We start from the raw sequence: 12,045 nt of genomic DNA on the forward strand, positions 1-12,045 counted from the left end.
AACAATAAATCTTTCATCTTTACTGGAGATGATGAAATTCAAATCTTCAGAGTGTGAGCTTTAGGTAGCATATTAAAATATTAATTTTATCATTGAGTGGAGATATGATTTTGATGGAGAATATGCTGAAGAAGAATCTGTATCTTCCATAAAACTTGTAAAAATGTTGGAAATCTCTTGCAGAAATTTACGGCCAAGTGGTCACATACATGCATTATTGATCACTGGCTGAGAATGGTAGAAAACACAATCACCAATTTGTTTTTAGGACACAATATTTTATTATGAAGACAATCTACAACATTAAAATTGATATTAGTTCAAGCCTGTTATGGATTGAATCATTATTATTTTCAACAGTTCTGTCAGAGTTGTCTTTCTTGTCTTTATACCCCTTATACCCAACAAGTAAATTGTGAGGCTATAGAGTAATTTGACCATCCCTCTCCTGTCTGTCATTTCATGCATCCATCATAAAATTTTGCCTAAATAGCCTCAATTTTGTGATGGATATCTTCCAAACTTTGGTGACTGGTTATAGCTGTTGAAGTATTGATGGGAATATTTACATAGAAATCAGAAATTATTATTATTTTTTGCCTGCATATCACCTCCTTTTGCTGACTTCCTTGTTTTCTTAAAATTTTGGTGAAAAATTAGAAGCTACATCTATGATGACTTAAATAGGATTGACTAACACGGGAATCAGTTGGGGTGGAGGGGGGGGGGAGTGGGCTTAGCTAGAACTTAATAATTTAGCTTGTTATAAGTACACAGGCTTTTTGTACTGCACTATAAATCTAACGATTAGGCTTGTTACAAGATTGAAGTTGTCACTTCATAAGTTTTATGGTTGTCACCATGAACTTGTGGATCATTACGGTGCATTCATCAGCACCTTGAAAACTGCTTTGTTCAACGTGTCATAATTTTTCTTTCCTCTTTTGTCTACCCTGGACTAGAGTCTAATGAGCAACTTGGTATGTGCTTTTAGAAAAACATAGGACACTTACCCTACCGGTGTACCTGGTCCATGCTCCCAGTTTTTAGTAGAGTCCTAGTTGCTCATTTGCTTTTATAACTTTGTATGTATGATTTTAGTTACTTTATGTTCTTTGTTGTGTATGTCTGGTCTTTGTCCCTGGATTAAATTCTTTTGATCACCGCTATAACCTTGGTTCCCTTGATTACTCTTATCCGGTGTGCGATTAAGGTCTTGTGAGCCTCTTGTTTTTTTTATACTGGGACTATAATTAATACGATGAAAGCAAAACTTCTTTTGCCTTTTATTTTCAAATGTTGTAATATATTTTGTCCAAAACAATTGATATTTCATAGTGAACTGTAATTCCGTATGCTTAAGTGTCTCAGAGATTTATATTGTGTTCACACTTGCCCCAAGTGAATCAAGTTCAAGTAGCAGTCTCTGTAAGAATCAGGAAGTGGGTGAAACATGGTATGAACAAAATACACCATTTTGAAAGTTAAATGTGACAAGATTTTCCAAATGATGTTGGAAAATTGAGTTTTAATTTCATTGAAATGCAATGAAAGGGCATATAACTCTGTCAAAAACATCATTTTTCTAACATTCGATTGACATATATCAGAGCAGAGATCACATAATGGTCTTTTCAAACAGAGAAACACCCTTGGGTGAATAGATATTGTCAGATTGGTGGGTTTTTGACATGCATGTTTCTTATTTTTTCCAGTTTGTCTGATTCTTATAAAAACTGACACTTATGTGCTGAGATCGTATCATGGTGCACTCCATGAAGCTTTTTTTTTCTATGGTATTATAGGACTTAACTTTTCTAAAATTTCCGCGAGTGCTCACTGAAGTTCTTTAATTGTACATGTATTTGGTACAAACAGCTTTCTGGAGTTTCATAAAACTTTGAAGGATAATTTAAATATAATGCCATTGCCCAAAAAACATCTGATTGGTACTATCATAACCTCCTTATGCTTACTGTTTGAATTAAGAATAGTTGTTATTATTGGGACAAATGATTTTATGAAACACTAAAACAATATAAACTTTGGCAAAGGGAAGTTAATGCACAACTGAGTCCAAAATTTTTAACACAGTACAACCCATCAAGCTAAAGCTGCAGACCAAGTTAAAACTGATTCTATGAAGTTTTGTGATAAAGTATTGTCATTATGCACAAATAGTAGTGAAACTCAAGGTACCCAGGCAAGGTAAAACATTTAGGACTTGTTTAATTGTATATTGAAACATGGGGCTCAGTTTACTGAAATATAAAAGGGGATAAAACTCTCATCATTGGTTCCATAGGTCTGTATACAATGATTTTTTTATTGTAGCTCATATTATGGGACTACTCAAAAAGTCTGGCATTGTTAAAAAAATAATAACAGTAGTATACAATATATTTTATTTTAACAATCTTTTTGTCGAGCATTCTAAAAATAATAATAATAGCCATTATTTAGGCAGGATAAACACATATTAGTACATCATACTAGTTCACATTAAATGGTCCTGTATTACAATACATATATACATCATAAAAAAATAAAATGATGCAAAAATGGTCAATTTTAAATAAAAAATAACAAAATCCTACTTAACACTATAAAAACGTTGTCAAATGAAATCTTTGTAGTGAATTATAAGAAATCAAGCTACCAGATTAGCTTACTTTTTTATCAGTCTTTGATTACCTCACCACTCCCGGTTCTTTAGTCAGGTATTCTGAAGGCTGGGCTCTGCCACCAACACACATTGGTTTTACTAACCCACTAACAGCAACCGTGAGAGACCTGTAAGTGTACTTACGACCATTATAACCAAAATAGTAGTAGACTAAAATCATACCAAATGTTGTTGCCAAACATTACAGCAAGTAGAGTCCAAAGAAGTTTGCTGATGGTAATACTCCACAAAACAAAACTGGTCTAACAGGAAGCCACAAGGTTGGTAATGCTGAATAGTTCAAGAAAGGTCATACTCCATGGTTGAAAGGTCTTGTTTTTGAGAATGTAGTTTCATCTGATGAAGAAGATTAAAACTTACATCTGATTGAATCTACAAGATCACCAACAAGACGGCATCTAAGGTGATTCCATATCCAAGAGATGTAAGGTCAAAGGTGGTCAAAGATGATGGAGCTGATGTGAATAAATCCAGTATGATTCTATGGCCATAGTTCCTGAAAGCAGACAAAAAAAGGTTTGGTTACATGAAATACTTCTCATATTATCGAAAGTGAAAAGATGTTTACCATGTTTGACTTAGTATACCAGTAGACTTGCAAGAGATCATAAATGCAGCGGTATAATGACAGAAAATGGGGTGCTTAAATCATGTACTGGGATCAGTGAGTAACTTTTGGTTTGTTAACCCCTACACTAGTAAAGTTGTATTCAGAAATCAAATATGATAAGCCAAGGTCAAATCTATCTGTTATTAACATTTCAGAATAAACATTTCCAAAAATACCACAAGTGTAAATAAATCAGAATTTTGACTTTCCAAAAAGTTGAAAAAAATTGAAGATTTTTAAAATTATCATCTGTCTTCTTTTTCTGAAATTAATAACCAATCAAAATAAAGACATCTTTAGTAATGTAACGGCTATTGACAGCATTTTAAACTGAGGAATATACACCGGTAGTTACTCTAATTAGTTATACTATACACCAAAAAATATTTGAACACCAGTTAGTTATACTATGAAATCACTTATATTAATAAATGAGTGTTGTATATATATGTTACTTATACAAAAGAAAAATAAACAAGAAATGTGAACAGACACTTACAGAGAAAGACAGACCAGTCATGTGACTCTTACTATTCCCCCCTAAAATAAAAAACAAACTTTGTTTGCAAAGGGGGGGTCTCAATAAAAACTGAGTATATTTATCACTTTCAAATGTTGGGATAATCTTCCAAATTTAGTGAACTTAAGTTTGAATCTCACCTTTCATCTGTTATATGTAAGCCCTTCTGGGGACTGGTCTGTGTCATCTCATTTGATCTACAAAATAGATGAATATTGCATTTCTTTTTTGTTTTTTTTTTAACATTTCCAGGATTAGGATACATTTAATGTAAAAAAAAAACACAATATGATCATAACTTAAGTGTAAATAATTCCACCGAACTGAAATTCGAACTAATACCCAAATAAGTATACAAAATCTAGAAAATGGAAATGTAATGAAAAGTTTATGTTTAAACAATGTTAGAAATGATTTATTACTTAGGAAGAATTTCAGGTACATCCTGTTCCATTCTTAACTCAAATTAATTATATAATGAACCTGGCGACAACCACTGAGCAACCAATTTTACCCTGTGAGTACTGCAAATTGTTCAGAATTATCCATCAACTCTTCCTTAAGCCATTAATATGGCACCTGATGATATTTTGCATGAATGAGGTTGAATTATCTAGTGTGGATGCTTTCAAAGAAAGATGTTTAAAAATGTTCAAAATATCTGCATCTAATTGATCCAAGAACATGGCTAATAATAAACCATATATATGTGCAGGTTTCATACATATTTCAAGAAATATTTTCTGCAGATTTCATATTATGCAAGTCCAATTCTAACTGGGAACTGGATGACAAATGCATTTATGTACAGAACTGAGTTTGAAAAATGGTGCTGCTACAAGATTATAACAAAAAATGGTAATGTATGAAGATTTCAGGTACATCCTGTTCCAAGCTTAACTAAGATTAATTATTAAGTGAACCTGGAGACAGCCACTGAGCTTCAAATTTTACCCTGTGAGTACTGTGATGATGTAGTCACAGTGTTCAATCTTGGCTTGTGGTATGTTGTCTTATAACAATTTAGTTTAGCTTGAAATTAGCTGTAGGCAAATTTCTCCATACACTAGCATTTGTTTATGAACATTCTAGCAGTTTTTAATTAGAATATGACTTATATGATATGAAATACCACTGAACATTTCAGAAAATATGTGAATTTGCAATTTGTGAGCAAGCCAGAACAAATACTCTATCAGCAGGTGTCCTCCTCTGCAAGCATCTACAATTAATTATTACAAATCTTCATGCATATTTGCATCCACATACATTTGAAGTGAAACTTTACATGATATTCTTTAAAGGTCAAAGATAATTTGAATAAAAAAAGTTTTCTAAAAATCTAAAAAATGGGACAAATACAACACAGAAACAGAATGGTATAGTCCTTCATGGCTTTTGGTGCATACTAAATATATAAAAGTATTAAAAGTTTAAAAGGCAAAATATAGTGTCATTTCTTCATCATTAAAACATAATATTTTTGGTTTGGATAAAAACTGATAATCAAAAGTTTAAACATAATGGTAAAAAAATGTGTAATATGTCTTATTACCATTTAAGTTTAGCTTGAAATTAGCTGTAGCCAATCTTCTTCATACACTCACAGTTATTTATTAATATTTCTACCAGTTTTTATTATAATCATGACCAATATGACACGAAATACCACTGAACATTTCAGAAAATATGTTCTTTGAAATTTGTGAGAAAGCCAGAAAAAATACTCCATCAGCAGGTGACCTCCTTTGCAAGCATCTACTATGAATTATCAATCTTCATGCATATTTGCATCCACATATATATGAAGCTAAACTATACACGAATATATCCATAAATGTCAAGGACAAGCTAAAAAAAGCACGAATAAAAGCAGAGCATGTTCTAAATGGATGGTTTAAATCTGAAAATTGACTATTGAAAAATCCCCCCTTATGTCAATTTGACCCACCTTGTATGATATTTGAACCCCCCTCCCTCTTATGATATTTTTAACCCCCAGCTGCAATATTTTAACGATGATAGAACTATCAAATTTAAAATAATATAAATATAGTGTAAAAAGTAAGACAAAGTTATTACCAAAGACAAAGTTAAGATAAGTATTTAAACATTTATCCTGGAGATTGATTCTTTTTATTAATAATTTGCATGAATTTGCATAATTGAACAAACACTGAAATGTTCTTTGTGTTCATCAATTCGTTAAATTTTTAACAGTTTGGTCTGCAGACACACTTTTCTTTCCATAACTTTTTTCTATTGTTTTCCAAAATTGTACAAACAAATAAAAAGTGACACCTGTATGTTAGCAATTAGTTCATAATTAACAAAACAAGATTGTATAAACATGTTAAAATTAACCCAAAAATTTGTTTAGCCATGTCAACTTATTCAAATAAGAAAATAAAAAAAAAATAAACAAATTTATACAACTAATACAGAAATAGAATGGTATACCTCACTGGCACATAAAAATAAAATAAATTCTCCCAAGTTTAAAAGGTAAAATAGTGCCATTTCTTCTTCATTAAAACATAATATATTTATTTAGTTTTGATCAAATGTTTAAAAATTTCTGCTAAAGACAAAATTGAATTGAGCTGATTTTTTTATTCTAAAATGTAAATTAAAATGCTTTAAAGGGCCCAGCTTGATACCACCACAGAGAAGTTGAACCTTGAAAAATAGCAGCAAGTGTAAGATACAGATTGGAAAGAAGTATGATACCAGTTATACAATTGAAACAGGATAAAAATTTGACCAGAATTTAAGTAGTTACTGATTGCACCTTATCCCTAAACAATCCCAGTGAAACCTTGAAAACTATTGCCAACCTTCCTTTCGGGGTATGAAATCTTGTGGTATGGTATGATTTCACAGCAAGCCATTCCCTTTTACTCAAGTTTTCATCCAGAAATCAGAAAAAAATACTTGTTCCTGGCCTTATTCTTACTTTGACTGTGAGGGAAAATGCATGAAAAGAAATAGAACTGTGAAGTAGTGATGTCTCAGAACCTTAAAATTACAAAGTCTATAGACTGTGACTGTAGGGTAAATGCATGAAAAGAAATGGAACTGTAAAGTAGTGATGTCTCAGAACCTTAAAATTTCAAAGTCTATAGACTGTGACTGTGGGGGAAAATGCATGAAAAGAAATAGAACTGTAAAGTAGTGATGTCTCAGAACCATAAAATTTCAAAGTCTATAGACTGTGACTGTGGGGGAAATACATGAAAAGAAATGGAACTGTAAAGTAGTGATGTCTCAGAACCTTAAAATTTCAAAGTCTATAGACTGTGACTGTGGGGGAAAATGCATGAAAAGAAATAGAACTGTAAAGTAGTGATGTCTCAGAACCTTAAAATTTCAAAGTCTATAGACTGTGACTGTGGGGGAAATACACGAAAAGAAATGGAACTGTAAAGAAGTGATGTCTCAGAACCTTAAAATTTCAAAGTCTATAGACTGTGACTGTGGGGGAAAATGCATGAAAAGAAATGGAACTGTAAAGTAGTGATGTCTCAGAACCTTAAAATTTCAAAGTCTATAGACTGTGACTGTGGGGGAAATACATGAAAAGAAATGGAACTGTAAAGTAGTGATGTCTCAGAACCTTAAAATTTCAAAGTCTATAGACTGTGACTGTGGGGGAAAATGCATGAAAAGAAATAGAACTGTAAAGTAGTGATGTCTCAGAACCTTAAAATTTCAAAGTCTATAGACTGTGACTGTGGGGGAAAATGCATGAAAAGAAATAGAATTGTGAAGTTGTGAAGCTAATGCAACTAATGCAGCCCCGTTAGAACTTGGCCAAACTTCAGGATTTTTTAAATTATATATGAATAAAATGCTTTTTGGAGCACAGCTAGATATATATATTCTGATAGAGGTAAAACATTGGAAAAGATGGAACAAATATGGACACAAAGTTCAAACTTGATACAGTTCTGTTTGTAATCAGCGTATGACACAAAATAATATTTTGACCAGAAATAAAGCAGTAAAAAAACTTGAATACTTGCAATAAGACTTAAAAAAAGATAACACGAACAGACAGACAAAGTATCTGTGGGATATGACAAAAAAAAGTTCAATGACTAGATCACAATATAAACAATTAATAACGACATGACATTTGGTGGAAGAGTTCAAGAGTTGAAGTCCAAAATTAGATAATTGACCCTTATTTGTTTGAATTAATGCAAATAAATCAAAAATAAAGAAATCAAAAAGGAGTTTATACTTATAGAAATAAAGTACTCGAAAAAATATTCAAGAAAGGTATTATAAGGTTATAGCAAAAATATGGGAAATCTTCTGGTTTTTTTTTTTTATTTGGCATTAAGTCCCATAATTAAAGAGTGAAAAATCAGAAAGTTACAAAAAATGAAAAGATATCTCTCATCATACAATTAAAAGAAAAATTTCACCTCAGTTTCATGAAAATAGGTGCAAAGACTATAATCTAGAAACAGCAAAATTTACCCTTTTTGTGAATAAGTCCCAAAATTCTAAATTGGAGATTTGTATTTTTTCAAATATTGAAAGCAAGTTTTCATAAATAAACAATTCACTTAAGTTTCATTAAATTCCCTGCACAGTTTTTTTTGAGTTAAAAGTCAAAAAAACAGAAAACTACTCCATATTTTAACAAACAAGTTCTGCAATTAAAAAATGAAAAAAATTGGGAAATCTATAAAAAGAGGGAGCTTACACCGAAGGAGCAATTCCCCAAAGTTTCACAAAAATTGGTGGCAGCTTTCATGAATTATATAAATGTATTGTGTAAAGGTGTAAACAATGGATGGACAGACTCCGATATACCATAATACGTCCTTTCTAAAAGATAGATGTATATAAAAACAAGATTGGCGTATAAAAAGGATTACAGTGGATAACCTGGATGGTCTGACCTTGTTGAACTGGAATAGCCCAAGCTAAATACCAAATCTGCTAAGAGAACGCCACTAATGAATAAGTCACAATGGAGCTTTATCTCTGTGGACATTTAAATAGACACCTTCACTTATGCAGTAAAATCATATATTATACTTCATACAAAAATCTTGAATTCTGATTGTATAATGGGTGGTGAGTTATTTTAGTCTATTCACTGCACATCCTTACTTGCCATGCCCCTACTGACCAATGATTGGTGGATCAATATATATCACCCTCAACGTCACAATATATCACACTCTCATATTCAGTATAATATAACACATACTGCCTGTAGTAGAGGGTGCTATGCATCATATCACACTCTGTAAATATATCACCCTCAACTTCGTCTCATGTGATATATTTACCTTGTGTGATACTACAGGCAGCATGTGTATAATCATAACTTAACTATACTGACCTTAATTGTTTTTGTCCTGGTGACTGATTAGTCATTATATACCATCGCTGAGTAAAGTGTGACTTTTAATGCAAGTTTTTCAATTGATTTTCTTTCTTTGATTACAGTTGTTATGGTGACGAGATACTTGCACTGTCATCATCATTGAACAACTATCTAAATTTGCTGATCTCCAACAAAATATGGCAGACACATTACCCAATCAATTGCTCTGAAAGTTGAAAATATTTTATACAATGTGTGCATATTTCACACTAAATTATGACTACGTTAATTTGCTATTGGCCTTTAGTCAGTCATATTACCAAAGTTTTTTTAAAATGAAAAATTAACATACATGATCAAATAGCATTCCAATTCATAAATCTATGAAACAAATTAAATTAAAAAAAAAAAAGAACAACAAAAAAAAAAAAAAAAAAAACAAAGATGGATATCTTCAAAAAATACCTTTTTACATGTACATCTTTTACCACTATAAAATTGACTAATTTGCCCTCAGTAAATAAATAAAATAACACTGAAGAAGTGGAAATAGCCTTTGATTTTAGAACAGTTTAAATGAATTATGAGGAAACCAAGTTAATTAGGACCATGAAGGTCCATGAATTTCTTACATATATTGTTATGTACTTCAACAAATTTATTCAAAATTTACTGGTAAAGGGCAAAATGTATTCAGCATGCCCATCAATGCACTACAGTAATATTTCAGGTACAATAAAACACTATACTTACAAAAGGTTTATGCCAGTACATAGACAATATTCTATTCACATTTCAACCTTTGCCTTTCTGGTCTTCTGTTCTGTTTACGGCCAAAATCCTTCAATATTCAAGAATAAGGTTTGTTTAAATCAGAGGTAAAAGCGAAATGTATATATAAATATATATATACAACATATTATGTACCATTTAAAAAATCTGTATCCACAAATTCAAGGGAAACCCCAGATACAAGAAAAAACTTTGAGCATACTCAGGTCAGAGACAGTTCATTATCAACACAGCAAACGGTTTGGACACAATGCAGCACAAAATTTGAAACAAGAGGCTCCCAGGAGCCAGAATTGCTTAAATTATGTCTTCCAAGGGCAAAAAATTTAACAAGTGGTCCAGAAATTTTGACTCAAGAAGACAGGTAGGACATATCATCAGAATCATTTCAGCAATTGAAAGTTTCCTTCTATCATAGTTTTCAAGATATTGGCTGAAAACTGTAAAAAAAAATTTTTTCATCTCTAAGGGCAATAACTCTTGCAAGGAGTCGTCTAACAACTTTGATATCTAAAAACTTTTGTAGGCCTTATAATAAGGATCACTGCAGCAATTGAAAGAATATGGCTAAATCTAATATATGCCTAAAACTACTGCCTGACCCCTACTTTCTATTTTAAGTAACAGCAGCCATGTTTTCTGACAAATCAAAAATCCTAACATCTGTTCTATGCATAATAACTTAAGGAATGTTCATACTATGTTTCATTAAAATTGGTCAAGTAGTGTCAGGGGAGATAAGTTTTGAAAAATTTGCTAAAGACAACGGATGGATGACAACAACAGACAAGGACGATGGACACCAAGTGAGCTGAAAAAAAAAATGTTTTTTGGGGTGTGGTTTCTGAAACCACTTATAACTAGAAAACTGAAAGAGATATCAGAAATCTGATTGAACGTTATAGACAGAAATTTTCATTTGAATCCAATATAAAAAGAAATTTCCAAATTTGGAACAAAAATGAAAGACATACCTGAAATTTATTATCAAAAAGCCAGGCAGGGATTTTGAACCATAAATAAAAAAGTCTAAATTTTTAGGTGTGCCACTTAAATTCCAAAACAGTTAAAGTATCTTGTAAAAACTATAAAAGCAAAATTTCAAAAAAAAGAACAGATAGACATCTAAATAATAAAAATCAGATTAACAATGAACTATTCAAAAGTAACATCATTTTCCCCTTTTTAACCCCTCATTTCCTAATGTAGTCTTGCAAAATCCTCTCCAACCATAGACAGATATCAAAATTACAATATGTATATAGAACTAACAAACATCATAAACAGACATCAGAGATCATAATAACAACAGATATATAGAACTTTCAATCATCATAAACAGACATCAGAGATCATTATAACAACAGATATATAGAACTTTCAATCATCATAAACAGACATCAACGATCATAATAACAACAGATATATAGAACTTTCAATCATCATAAACAGACACCAACGATCATTATAACAACAGATATATAGAACTTTCAATCATTATAAACAGACATCAACGATCATTATAACAACAGGTATATAGAACAATCATCATAAACAGACACCAACGATCATTATAACAACAGATATATAGAACTAACAATCATCATAGACAGACATTAGAGATCATAATAACAACAGATATATAGAACTTTCAATCATCATAAACAGACATCAAAGATCATTATAACAACAGATATATAGAACTTTCAATCATCATAAACAGACATCAACGATCATAATAACAACAGGTATATAGAACTTTCAATCATCATAAACAGACATCAACGATCATTATAACAACAGATATATAGAACTTTCAATCATCATAAACAGATATCAAAGATCATTATAACAACAGATATATAGAACTAACAATCATCATAAACAGACATCAGAGATCATAATAACAACAGGTATGTAGAACTTTCAATCATCATAAACAGACATCAAAGATCATTATAACAACAGATATATAGAACTTTCAATCATCATAAACAGACATCAATGATCATAATAACAACAGGTATATAGAACTTTCAATCATCATAAACAGACATCAACGATCATAATAACAACAGGTATATAGA

At 31.2% G+C, this 12,045-nt stretch overlaps 1 long non-coding RNA gene across 1 annotated transcript; it reads right to left on the reverse strand.

Annotated features, from left to right (window-relative positions):
* Positions 1 to 3,956: 3,956 nt before the first annotated feature.
* Positions 3,957 to 9,260, reverse strand: LOC148609406 (uncharacterized). The gene is made up of 2 exons (XR_015924821.1): positions 9,182 to 9,260; positions 3,957 to 4,013 (listed from the first exon to the last, which is right to left on the reverse strand). It is a non-coding gene; the product is annotated as an uncharacterized LOC148609406 (long non-coding RNA).
* Between the last annotated feature and the right edge of the window lie 2,785 nt (positions 9,261 to 12,045).

Source organism: Perna viridis, chromosome 8, assembly GCF_037379345.1.
Source record: "Perna viridis isolate PV_CMFRI_1.1 ecotype Kerala chromosome 8, ASM3737934v1, whole genome shotgun sequence".
Taxonomy (NCBI): Eukaryota; Metazoa; Mollusca; class Bivalvia; order Mytilida; family Mytilidae; genus Perna; species Perna viridis.